This window comes from Rhinatrema bivittatum, chromosome 5 (assembly GCF_901001135.1).
Source record: "Rhinatrema bivittatum chromosome 5, aRhiBiv1.1, whole genome shotgun sequence".
NCBI lineage: Eukaryota > Metazoa > Chordata > Amphibia > Gymnophiona > Rhinatrematidae > Rhinatrema > Rhinatrema bivittatum.
Window position 1 is genome coordinate 19,439,210 of NC_042619.1, and position 12,748 is coordinate 19,451,957.

A 12,748-nucleotide genomic window follows, 5' to 3' on the forward strand; every position below is an offset into this window, starting at 1 on the left:
TGCCCTTCCCACGGACATTCGCCTCGAAACGTGTACTCGAACATTCAAAAAGAAACTCAAGACCTGGCTCTTTACAAAAGCCTACACTTAAAGGTCTAGCTCAGAACCACATCCCAGAACTTGAATCATTCTCGCTTTTATAATCATATCAAACAACTCCTAATTTTATCCTTGGTCTCACAATTCCAAATCATTAAATATTTGAACATGCTACACCAATACCTCTTAATCCAGATGTAACCTTAGTTTTTGAAGTCTTCACTCCTATAGAAATAACCGCCAGTTCTTATTTACTTAACCCTATTCTGTAGACGTAAACTTTTCTTGAAGACTGTAATCTGTAAACACCTGTATTTATTATAAGAACTTGTATTTACTATTTATATTTATTATTTAGCTATTAACATTGTTCTATTACCACTTGGTACTATTTCTCTCCTTCACCTCTAACTCTAAGTTCCTACTAAGTTAGCCATGTTATTTATACCCAATTGTTGGATGTAATTGTATATTTGTTTAATTGTTCAATCTGTTTGATGTAATTTTCTGTTCCGTGTAAACCGAAGTGGTATGCACTAGTGCATGAACTCCGGTATATAAAAGCCTTTAAATAAATAAATAAATAAGGGATACGGGACCAGAGGGAAAGGTGGGGAAAGGGGAGAGACAGAGGGGACACAGAGAAAAGACGAGAGAAAGGAAGATATACATGGGGAGCAAGAGAGGAAAGAGACAGAGTGAGTATGGAAGGAAGGTCACTGGGGAGAGGCACAATGGGAGCATGAGGGAAGGAGGGAGACAGAGGGGGAGAAGGAAAGGAAGAGACAAAGGAGACAGGGACACAGGAGGAAGAGAAAGAGGAAGGCACGGTGGAGGAGAGGGCGACGAGCATGGAGAGGGAGGCAACTAGATACAGGAGAGCAATGCAAGACAGGAGTGCATAGAGGAGGGAGAGGGCATATTGAGAGAAAGGTAGCACAAGGGAGACAGATTAAAGGCTGGGAAGATTTTAAGGAAAGGGAGAGCAAACCTGTGTCTGAGAGGAGGCTGTGTGGTTGGGAATGTGCATGTGTGCCTGACAGAGGAGGCTGTGTGTTTGGGAGTATGTGTGTGTGTATAAAAATGGAGGCTGTGGGTTTATCGGGAAGTATGGAGGTGGGAGTGTATTTGAAAGGCTTTAGTTGTGATTGAGAGCAAAACTGCATGAGGATATGACATTTTATAAAACAAAGTATATTGAGGGGGTGCTCGAAAGCAGTCTGTAATGTCCCCCCCTCCCCCAAAGCATGAAGTGTAATGGGGTGTCCGGTTATGGTCCAAGAGAAAAATGGCTACCTTAGAAGGGCTCCCTTAGAATGCACGAAGAAATGGGTGGTTGCAAAAGCAGAAATTATTTGCACAGGGTAGCAAAACACCCACCCTGCTGGAAAAACTACAGCGCCAAAACAAGCGGCTGCCAGCTCGAGCTCTTCTACAAAGATTTATTCACGAGGTTTCCAAGAGATAGTGCCAGTAAATAAAAACGGCACTAGCACAGAGGGATTCAGACTCGCATCGCGGGGCAAAAGCGAACGAGTCTCCTACAAAACTGCATCGCAGAAGAACTCCCGGAAGCTTGGCGGAAGTTTGGTTCTGTCCGAGGCAGGTGAGGGCGGAAGTTTGGTTCTGGCCGAGGCAGGTGAGGGCGGAAGTGAAGTAAGAGCAGACGCGCAGGACGGAGGTTTGACCCTGACGAAGCACTGGCGGGCTGCAGAGCAGAGCAGAAGTCGGGAGAGAGCTTCGGCCTCTGGAGCGGAAGAGAAGCGGCACGGGGTGGGGGCAGTTTTGTTTTGAAGCTATTTAGAGGTGAGGAGAGCTGGCGAGGGTGAGCCTTCAGCTAGCACAACTAGGTAAAAGGGGCTCTTATCTCACTGCAGTTCCATGAGTTTATGTGGCTGGGAGGAATATTATATTCTGAGAAACACGGGGCTGGGGCTGTGTCCTAAAGCTTTGTTCTACAAAAATAATACTGATCTTTTCTATAGTACTACCGTATATGTGTAGCACTGTGCAGTGGTGGCAATAAATATTCAGGTCCAACACTAAATCCCTTCTCCAAATGGAAGGGAATGACGTGTGTGGGGGGGTCACAAGGAGAGTCCGTAGGAGAGAGAGGGATTTGAACCCTTGGTTCCCAGGATCCTAGTCTGTTCCTTTGAACAGTCAGGTCACTCTGCCTCATCATCCTTGTGCTTCAGTTCGAATCCCAGCTCTGACTCTTTGTGTTACTCTAGGCAAGTCACTTTATTTCCTCGTGCCTCACTTGTAGTTCCCAGCTCTGTCACTGACTATGTGCACCCGGGCAAGTCACTTCCTCCTCCAGGGAGGACAACTCAGAACTAACGTCAGGAAATGTTTCTTCATGGAGAGGGTGGTGGATGCCTGGAATGCCCTTCCGGTGAAGATGAAAACTGAAAGAATTCAAAGGGGCATGGAATATAAACACTGTAGATTCCTAAAGGCTAGAGGATGGAAATGAAGAAAAGAATGCATGGGGAGGTGTGGCAGTTACTACCCTTAACCATAAGCCATACTCTTGATGTAACACCATCATAGCTCTCTGCTTCAAATACAGGGGAGAAAAGGGGACTTGAATTTGAACAGCAACCACAGAGGGCCTTGACTTTTATGGTCTGGGCAAACAAGTATGGGTGTAACTTATGGATTTGTCGGTTACTACCCTTAACCAATAAGCCTGATACTACTCCAATATTGTTTTCTGCTTCAACGGTAAGGCGTAATGGGGAATTGGATTCAAATAGCAATCAACAAGGGTCCTGACTCTTACAGTCTGGGAAACTGATAAGCATAGGGATAACTTACACGGTGCAGCAGCTCCTACCATATGCTTGCTGGGCAGACTGTGGATGGACTGTTTGGTCCTTTTCTGCAGCCATTTCTATGTTTCTGTCTACCTGTGCCTCAAGTCTAATCCAGCTCTGCCATTGACCCTGTGTGAGATCTCTGGAGTCGCTCACATTTGGCCCTTGTACTAAAATGCAAAGTCAGTGCACAGAAGTGGGCTTCCTGCGCAGAAATGCATAAAACATCCACCAATGTGCAAAGACAAAACTTGGGTATTTTTGCTCACCCAGCCCAACTTTTGCCAAAAGTCCCCCTTTGCAATAGTAAACTTTCACGCTACATGTGAATGTTTATTTAAATTAACATTCATGAGCTGCAGCGATACAGAATCATGTAAAGGAGCTCATTATTGTTGAATTTATTTAGACTCTTTTTTTTTTTTATACCGAAGTATAGCAAGTTGCCTTCACTCCGGTTTACAGATTAAACAACTTAATACATAAAACACATTTGTTAGATAAATATTAACATTAATACATTAAACAAACAACTAGTACATTTCAGAGCAACAGTGTATGAACAGGTGTAATGGAATACAACCTAAGTCGGTCTTATTGTATTTAGTAAAAACAGCTGGAAGAAAGTCTTCACAGGCCCGATTTCACCAAAAGCTAACTCCACCTCAATGAGGTTTAGTTCTCTTTTCAGCCGTCCTGGGACCTGAGGTTTGTGCACAGGTTTTCGACTCAGCTTATTAGCATGGGCACCCTGGTTTAAAGAGGCCGCATGTATTGGTCAGAGCCTCCTAGCCCTATGTACCACAGACCTGGTGGTCTGTGATGCAGGTGCTGACCTCACCCTCGCACTCTCATGCGGCCCTTAAATGCATAAAAAAATAACCCTTTGCAGTGTTACTCCCCCCCACCCTCCCATCACTAAGCCCTGCCCTCTTCTTTAAAAAAAAATCCCCCATTGGGCCCCCCCCACCCCCCAGCTTACCCTCTGTGTTGTGGGGTTTTTCAGAGGGCAGGAGCAGTCCCCGTTTGCTTCTGCTCTGCCGGTGCCAACTTTCAGAATGGCACTTGCCAAGCCCCATGTGCTCCTTTGTCCCGCATGGGGTCAGAGAGTGCCATTTTTCCACGATGGTGGCAGTGGGGCATGAGCAAATAGAAATTGCTTCTTCCCTCTGAATATCCCCAGAATGTGTGCAGTAAGCATTAAGAGGAAGACTAGGGGGTGGAGGGGGGGCCCCCATCGGGACAGAATAGTGCTGCCAGATCAGCAGTGGCTGCATGTATGTTTCTGAAGCATAAAATCCAGATGGTGTGCTGTAGGGAGTGCAGCGTCCCAAAGAGTAGGGAAATACCTACGGTACCTGGATCCGCCGATAGAGACAGCCGAAAAGTGGAATATAAATAAATAACCATAAATTGCTGTTCATCAGCAGAATGTTTATTCAGGCTTCACGTAAATGTCATTAACCAGAAAGAATGTTCCCCCACACAGGCTGTGTTTCACCAGGAAGGCTACATTGGGGGGGACGAGGTAGGTACAAACACCTTTGGGACACTACACTCTCTACAACGCATTGTTTGGATTTGATTGGATATCGATTAATGTGTGTTGGTTTACTCCACGATCCGGATTTTGCTATTTCTGATGCATAACATTGTAAATTATGTTTGGAATTCTGTACAAATGAAAGGAACTAGAGTTGTTTATATTTTTACCCACCGGATCACTTAAATAGTGCTCCAGCGAGGTAGAACAAAGGGCATCATTACCAATATATAATTAAAGCCTAACTACACAAGGTACAAAAAATTTACAGTGCAAATGGTTCAGTATGAAACAATGCAACATATAAGTAAATCTTTCTTAATAAACAAGATTACAATGTGGATAACTCCATAATAATGCCTAACATGCAGGAAAAGTACCTTATTTATTTAAAAAAATTAAAAAAGTACCTGATACCTTATTTATTTAAAAAAAATTCTGTCCCACTCTATTGCTAAGTGAGTAACAATATAATGTACGTAAGTCGTCATGTACACGGAATAAAACACAAAACTCAATACAAACAGTACTGCAGCTAAAACCAGAGCAACTCTGAGAAAGTGAAGCATGAAGGGCAGTGACAGATGTAGGGATTTTGCTGCCCCAGCACAGGTGGTTCTGTCACTCCTTCCCTCTTCTGGAGAAGGGCAACAGCAAGGCACCACCTCCTTTGCTCAGCTGTATCTGCCCTAAACTCCCCTCCTCCCCTCATGTGGCTGGATTAGGGAGCAGAGGGGCTTTTCTTTAGTACCTGCTGTATGTTCTGGCCTCACCCCTCTCTTCCTTTTCCCTGCACAAGATGAGGGGGTGGGGGTGTGGAAAGGTGGGGGGGCAGGGGCTGGAATAGCTTCGCTCTTCCTCTTCTGTTCTCTGCTGACCTGAGATTCAGCACAGATGGAAGGCAGCAAATCTTCAGTTCGTCTGCTGGCCTCCTCCCCGCCCCCCTTGATATTTGCTGCCCTAAGTGCAGGCCTAGGATCTATTGGGCCCATCCAGGCCCGATGAAATGTTGTAAGATAACCGCTGTTCCAAGCTATAGCAGGCACACACGGTACTGTATTAGGTCCCTGATTTTAGAGATTCTCATGACTTGTATCGACCTAGTTCAGCACAACAGAACACAGACTGTCAAAGACTGTAGATCTTTCCAGGCTAGGAGTAATTATACCAAGAAACTAAAAAAAAAAAAGACATGCTTGTGCTAATACTCATGTTGTACTAAATCTATACTGTCAGATGGTTGCTACATCCTAAATTGACCCGACCACACGGCTGGTAATCAGGTTCCTGTCATATGCCTGCAGAGCGAAGCCAATACAAATACAGCAGATTAACAGCGATAGATCCAAAAATGGAAATGCTGCATAGGCCCTTCCAAGTGGGTGACCTAGCATCCATCATTTTGTTAAAGGCGTGTGTGAATAAATGTGCCTTAAGCAGTTGCCTGAAGTGAATTATGGACGTTTCAGATTTAAGCTCCTCAGAAAATGCCTTACTGAGTAGCAGGCCAACAGCACCAACCGGAATTCGTCCAATCTAATGAGTTTAATAGAGGGTACGTACAGTAATCTGTCTAATGAGGAATGCAACGGGTATGGAGGGCACTACATTTTTAAAATGGTGTTGCTGGGTGGCAGTGGGCAATCTTGTGCCGAGCGTTGTTCACTGAGGATGATATTGGGAAATAAAATTGGATGTCGGCTGCGTGGAGCTTATATCCCACACCCAGACTGGACAAATCCTGACGTAACAGGAAAATATCCTCATTGAACAATGTGGCCAAAAGGGGCCTGAGCAAGGTACAGATGTAGAGTCCCCCGAGGTGGTCACTCAGGAAGGAAGAAAAGCAAGCGAGAACAGAAGAGATGCCCATGGCATGGAGGCACTCAAGCAGCAGGTGGCGATGCCCTTGTTCAGGTCCTTGGTGAGGCCTCGCCTGGAGTACTGTGTTCAGGGCTGGAGCTCCATATCTCAAAAAGGATTAGATCAGAACGGAGGCGGTCCAGAGAAAGAGGACCAAAATGGTGTGGGGTTTGTATCGGGAAGACCTTTGAGGAGCAGCTGAAGGATCTGAATATGTACAGCCTGGAAGAGAGGAGGTGCAGGGGAGATAGGCTACAGACCTTCAGGTACCGGAAAGGTTTTTAATGATGCACAATCATCAAACCTTTTCTTTTGGAAAGCAAACAGTAGAACTAGGGCAGAATCCACTTTGTCAGATGCATGAAGTGAAGTACAGAGATGGGGATAGGCCTGTCCTCAAGCCCATGCCTCAATAAATTGGTTAGTCTGTAATGTGCCACCCGCCTCGTCGTTTTAGCTACATCAGACTAACATGGCTGTCGTTCTGAATAGTGGAACTAGGGGGGTCACAATATGAAACTCCAGGGGGGGATGACTCAGAGCCAACATCAGGAAATATTTCTTCACACAGAGAGAGCAGTGGATGCCTGGAAAGCCCTCCTGGAAGAGGTGGTGAAGATGAAAACGGTAAGCAAATTCAAAAAGACTTGGCATGAATACTGTGGATCCCTAAAGGCTAGAGTTGGAAATTAAGAAAAGGATGCATGGGGGGTAACGGGCATGGAGCGGCAGCTGCTTCCTCTAACAGAAGGCATGGGGATTACTACCTTTAACCAATTAGCTTACGTGATTTTGATGCAACGGCAGCATCACCGCCTTGACGGCAGGAAGGAAAAGGGGGAATTGGATTCAGACGACAGCCAACTCTGGGGCCCTGACTTTTACGGTCTGCAGTACTGATGCAGACATTAGTGAAAAAGCGCAGGACTGCTTGTAGGGCTGAGTCCAAAAGCAAAGCACATTCAAGCAGCAGCGTTGTATGAATCATCAGGAAGACTGCTCACTCTGTAAAAATGTTGCTAGCAGGAATTTTTGTTATGGGTTTGACATTTGCTTGGTTTTGATCATTAATGTTACTACCGTTAACCTAAGGCTTGGGGATAACCTACACAGAGCGGCAGTTACTCCCATAGGAGACTGGATGGACCATTTGCTCTGTTTCTGCTGTCATTACTATGTTGATGTAGATGTTAAACCAAAGAGCCGGATCTTCACGTGTTTGCAAAGGGCTAAGTAATCCGTATGTTCCCTGTACGTACCCGGATCAGTCCAGACACCTGGGTTGTGACCCCGCACCAGCAGGTGGAGACAGAGCAAAACTCGACGGGCTCCCTACATATAGTATGGTGCCACCCACAGCCCCTCAGTCTTTCTCTGTCTCCAGCAGTTGGGGCAGGTCCACCCACAGTCTCTGGGATCCCTGGGTTCTAGTTAGTCAGGGATTTTCAAAACGGATTTAGAGAAGGGAGGATTATTGCTAGTTTTCCTTCTTTCAAAAAAAAAAAACAAAAGAATTATTTTTGAATTTGTAGAAGACAGCTCCCGTCGGAGTAGCCTCCCAGGGGGACAGGCAAGTCCTGAGGGGATTTTTTCCCCCCTGGTAGAGGCCGCTGCTGGGGTCGAGGACCCGGCCCCTCTGGCAGCAGCGTCGGGGGTGACACCGGGGAGCCCGGTTCACTCACCCCCGGTGGAGCGCGGCAGCTTCAGCACCCGGACAGCGGCTAAGTATCAAAAAAAAAAAAAAAGTTTTTGCAGTTTCTTTGTTTTTGTTCCCGCGCCGTCTCTCTCTCTGTTCGTCTCTCGCCGGCGGGTTTTCGTCGTTGGGGGGGCGGCTGGGAGTTAGGCGCGGCGAATTTTTGTCCCCATCCCGAGATGCCGGTCGGGTCGGCCTGTCGAGCGTGCGGGTCAGCGCGGACGCGGGTCTCGCGCGACGGCATGTGCTCCGGCTGCCTTGCCGGAGGTGAAGGTCCTTCGGGGGGTGGTCGGGGAAGCCGTTCCCGGTCGGTCCATTCGCCGCCGCGTGCCGTGGATGCCGAGGTCGGGGGGCCGGACCCGTTCCCGCTTAGTGCGGGAACGGCGGCCATTTTGGACTCCGGGAAGCCACGAGGAGGGCCGTGGATAATGGCGGCCATCCTCCTCCGTTGTCTCCCCAGCCTCGGGCATCGGGGGGGGGGGGGGGACCCTCGGGGGGGCTCAGTTCCGGGGAACTTGAGCTTGGGGGAGGAATCCTCGGGTTCGGAGGATTCTTTCTCCGAGGACTTTACAATTTTATTTAAAAAATTGGCTAAATTTAAAAAATCGAAACGCAAGTCCGGAAAACTCCCGGGGGGGCAGAAGGGAGCACTCTCACCCCCTGAAGAGGTCGGCGCGGCATAGGGATGCGTCGCATCACCCCAAGGAGAAGAGACCGGCCCGTGGGGTCCCCCAGGACTCGGAGTCAGAACCTACCTCCTCGGAGGAGGGGGAGTTGGTCTCGGGGACCACAGGAGGGCCTGAGGGGCCCGATGAGCAGGGTCCAGCCCAACCGGGCGCAGGAAAGGGACCGCTGATGGGGGAAGGGGATGATCCTAAGGTCGTACGCCTCTTCAAGCGGGAAGAGCTATCCCCCCTTATTCCAGCGATCCTCGAGGAACTTGGAGTGGAAGCTCCACCCGTGGAGGTCCGGCAGGGCGCTAATATGGACCCGGTACTTCTCGGTCTCGCGGGTCCCACGGTGGCTTTCCCGTTTCATTTCTCTGCTTCCGACATCCTTTTTCGGGAGTGGGACACCCCGGAATTGGGTCTCAAGGTCAGTAAGGCCATGGATAAGCTGTACCCTCTGCCTGAGGATGTTTTGGAGTTACTACGCCTCCCACGAGTGGACGCGGCGGTGTTGGCGGTGACAAAGCGATCAACCATTCCTGTGACAGGCGCCACGGCGCTCAGAGACATCCAGGATCGCAAGCTGGAGGTGCAGCTTAAGAAGGATTTTGAGGTTTCTGCCCTGGGCGTCAGGGCGGCCATTTGTAGTAATTTCGCGTTGCGAGCTGGGCTTCGCTGGGCCCAAAATTTACAAGCAAATGCTGGGCTCTCTGATGGGGAGGCTTCACAGGCGGATCACTTGGAAGCTGTGATAGCCTATAGTGCTGATGCCATGCATGACTTACTGAGAACCTCCGCCAGGGCTATGGTCTCGGCGGTCTCGGCTCGTCGTCTCCTCTGGCTCCGCAACTGGGCCGCCGATGGTACGTCAAAGGCCCATTTGGGTTCCTTGCCCTTTAAGGGGAAGTTACTCTTTGGGAAGCAGCTGGACGACCTTATGCAATTCCTCAGCGAGAACAAGGCTTTTAAGCTGCCGGAGGATAGACCTAGGCCTCGGTCTGGGTTCTCCTCGAGGAACCGTTTCCGCCCTAACCGGCGGCAGAGACCGCAACGATCGACGGCATCGGGGCAATCCTACCGGGCAGGCTCGGCCAGATCCTCCTCATGGTCTCAGTCCTTTCGGGGGAAGAAGTTCCAGAGGTCCGCTGGGCCCTTGACGGGATCGGGGTCCAAGGCGGCCCAATGAAACGAGAAGGGTTCATTCCTCGCTGCGGCTTCCAGCAGCCGTACCTCACGTGGGAGCGAGGCTCGAACAGTTTTACGAGGAATGGACCAAAATCACTTCCGACCAGTGGGTCTTAGGAGTAATAAAACACGGTTACGCGTTAGATTTTGCTCGTCTGCCGTGGAACAAGTTTCTTATTTCGCCCTGCAAGGCTATCGCCAAGCGCGCAGCCGTACGAATGACACTTCAACGTCTGGAGGATCTGGGCGCCATCACTCCCGTGCCTCCAAGGCAGCAGGGCATGGGAAGGTACTCCATTTACTTTGTGGTCCCAAAGAAGGACGGTTCGTTCAGGCCCATCCTCGACCTAAAAAGAGTCAACAGGTGCCTTCGGGTGCCCAGCTTCAAGATGGAGACGATCCGTTCCGTAGTGGCTGCGGTTCGTCCAGGCGAGTTCCTTGCGTCACTGGACCTGACGGAGGCCTACTTGCACATCGGGATTCAGCCGGCGTATCACAAGTATCTGCGGTTTTGCATCCTAGGCAGACACTATCAGTTCCGGGCTCTTCCTTTCGGACTTGCCACGGCTCCACGCATCTTTACCAAAGTTATGGTGGTGGTGGCTGCCCAGCTCCGGAGGGAAGGGCTCCAGGTTCACCCTTACTTAGACGATTGGCTCATCCGGGCCAAATCCGAGACGGAGCGGCGATTGCCAGGGTCCTACACCTCTTGCGGACGCTGGGCTGGGTGGTCAACCTGTCCAAGAGTCATCTGGTGCCTACCCAGAGGTTGGAATACCTGGGGGCATTGTTCGACACGCAGAGAGCTCGGGTGTCGCTGACTCAGGAGAGAGTGGTCAAGCTCCAGGGGCAGGTGAAACGCCTTTTGTCCATGCGGTGTCCGCTGGTATGCGATTACCTGATGGTGTTGGGTTCCATGGCGTCCACGCTAGTTTTGGTGCCCTGGGCGTTCGCTCATCTGCGACCGTTACAATCAGCGTTACTTTCCCGCTGGAAGCTGGCATTGGAGGAGTTTCATCGACCTCTGCCCCTCACCGGTCGCGCCAGGGCCAGCCTGCAGTGGTGGCTCTGCACCGATCATCTGACTTGCGGGGTCTCTCTTCTCATGCCCACTTGGACGGTGGTCACGTCGGACGCCAGCCTCTCGGGTTGGGGGGCGGTCTGTGGAGGACGCTCAGTTCAAGGTCAGTGGTCGGTCCAGCAGTCCCTGTGGTCCATCAACAGGTTAGAGACCAGGGCGGTGGCCTTGGCGTTAAGAGCCTTTCTCCCATGGATACGGGGTCGGGCGGTCCGGGTCCTGTCGGACAACGCGACCACAGTGGCCTATATCAATCGTCAGGGAGGAACAAGAAGCCAGCTGGTGGCAAAGGAGGCGAGTCAGTTGATGTGTTGGGCGGAGCAACATCTCAGCAGCTTAGCGGCATCTCACATCGCCGGAGTAGACAACGTCCAGGCGGACTTCCTCAGTCGACATCGGCTGGATCCCAGCGAATGGGAATTACCGGAGGTGGCGTACCGCCTTATCTGTGCCAGGTGGGGACAGCCACACCTGGATCTGATGGCCACCGCTCAAAACTCAAAGTCTCCGCGGTTCTTCAGCCGGCAGAGGGAGCGGGGCGCAGAAGGGGTCGATGCGCTAGTCCTTCCCTGGCCCACGGACGTGTTGCTCTATGTGTTCCTGCCGTGGCCTCTGATAGGCAAGGTTCTACGGCGCATCGAGCTACACCCGACGGCGGTGGTCTTGGTGGCGCCGGAATGGCCACGGCGCCCGTGGTTCGCGGACCTCGTGCAGCTGGCAGCGGAGCCGCCGCTTCGGTTCCACGGAGCCGCGACCATTCTTCGTCAAGGACCTGTCTGTTTGGAGGATGCGGATCACTTTTGTCTCGCGGCTTGGCTTTTGAAAGGGCGCGCTTGAGGACAAAGGGGTACTCCGAGGCGGTCATCGCTACTTTGCTGAGAGCTAGAAAACAGTCTACGTCCCTAACCTATATGCGGGTTTGGACAGTCTTCGAGGACTGGTGTGCTACTCACGACATGGATCCTGTACGACCTTCGGTGCCTGCGGTCCTCGCGTTCCTTCAAGAGGGTCTCTCGAAGGGACTGTCCTGGAGTACCCTGAAGGTCCAGATCGCTGCTCTGGGCTGCCTCCGAAGTAAGGTCCATGGAGTGTCGTTGGCTGGCCATCCGGATGTGACGCGTTTTCTTCGGGGGGCTAAGCATTTGCGCCCACCGGTACGGAATCCTTGTCCATCCTGGAACCTAAACTGCGTGTTGTCCGCTCTGTGCGGGGCGCCGTTTGAACCGGTCAAGCGGGCAACTTTGAAGGATCTGACGTTGAAGACGGTGTTCCTGGTGGCAATTACGTCCGCTCGTCGGGTCTCGGAGTTGCAGGCCCTGTCTTGCAGGGAACCATTTTTGCGATTCTCGGAGTCTGGTGTCTCTCTGCGAACGGTTCCGTCCTTTTTGCCCAAGGTGGTGTCCGCCTTTCATTTGAATCAGTCAGTGGACCTTCCGGGGTTTTCGAGCCTGGATCCGATGGACAAAGGGTCGAAAGAGTTGAGGAGGCTGGACGTTCGCAGGATCTTGCTTCGGTACCTAGAGGTTACGAATCCTTTCCGGGTCTCCGACCACCTGTTTGTGCTTTGCTCAGGTTCTCGCAGGGGAGCTGCGGCTTCGCGTGCCACGATTGCGCGTTGGCTCAAGGAGGCGATAAATTCCGCGTATCTTCTGCAGGGTAAGGTGGCGCCTAAGGGGCTTCGGGCTCATTCGACTCGGGCGCAAGCCACGTCTTGGGCTGAGGTGTCTCAGGTGTCCGCGTTGGAGATCTGAAGGGCAGCGACGTGGAAGTCGTTGCATACATTTACTAAGCATTACAGACTTGACGTCCAGGCAGCTGAGTCTCAGGGGTTTGGAGCGAGTGTTCTCCGAGCAGGAC

The 12,748-nt window shown here is 50.9% G+C and overlaps 1 protein-coding gene across 1 annotated transcript in view; it reads left to right on the plus strand.

The window, feature by feature from the left end:
- The first annotated feature begins 1,721 nt into the window (after positions 1 to 1,721).
- Positions 1,722 to 12,748, plus strand: part of NEU3 (neuraminidase 3) — a 41,074-nt gene continuing 30,047 nt past the window's right edge. The window contains 1 exon segment of the mRNA XM_029602097.1: positions 1,722 to 1,845. The gene's annotated coding sequence lies outside the window, so the exon portion shown is untranslated.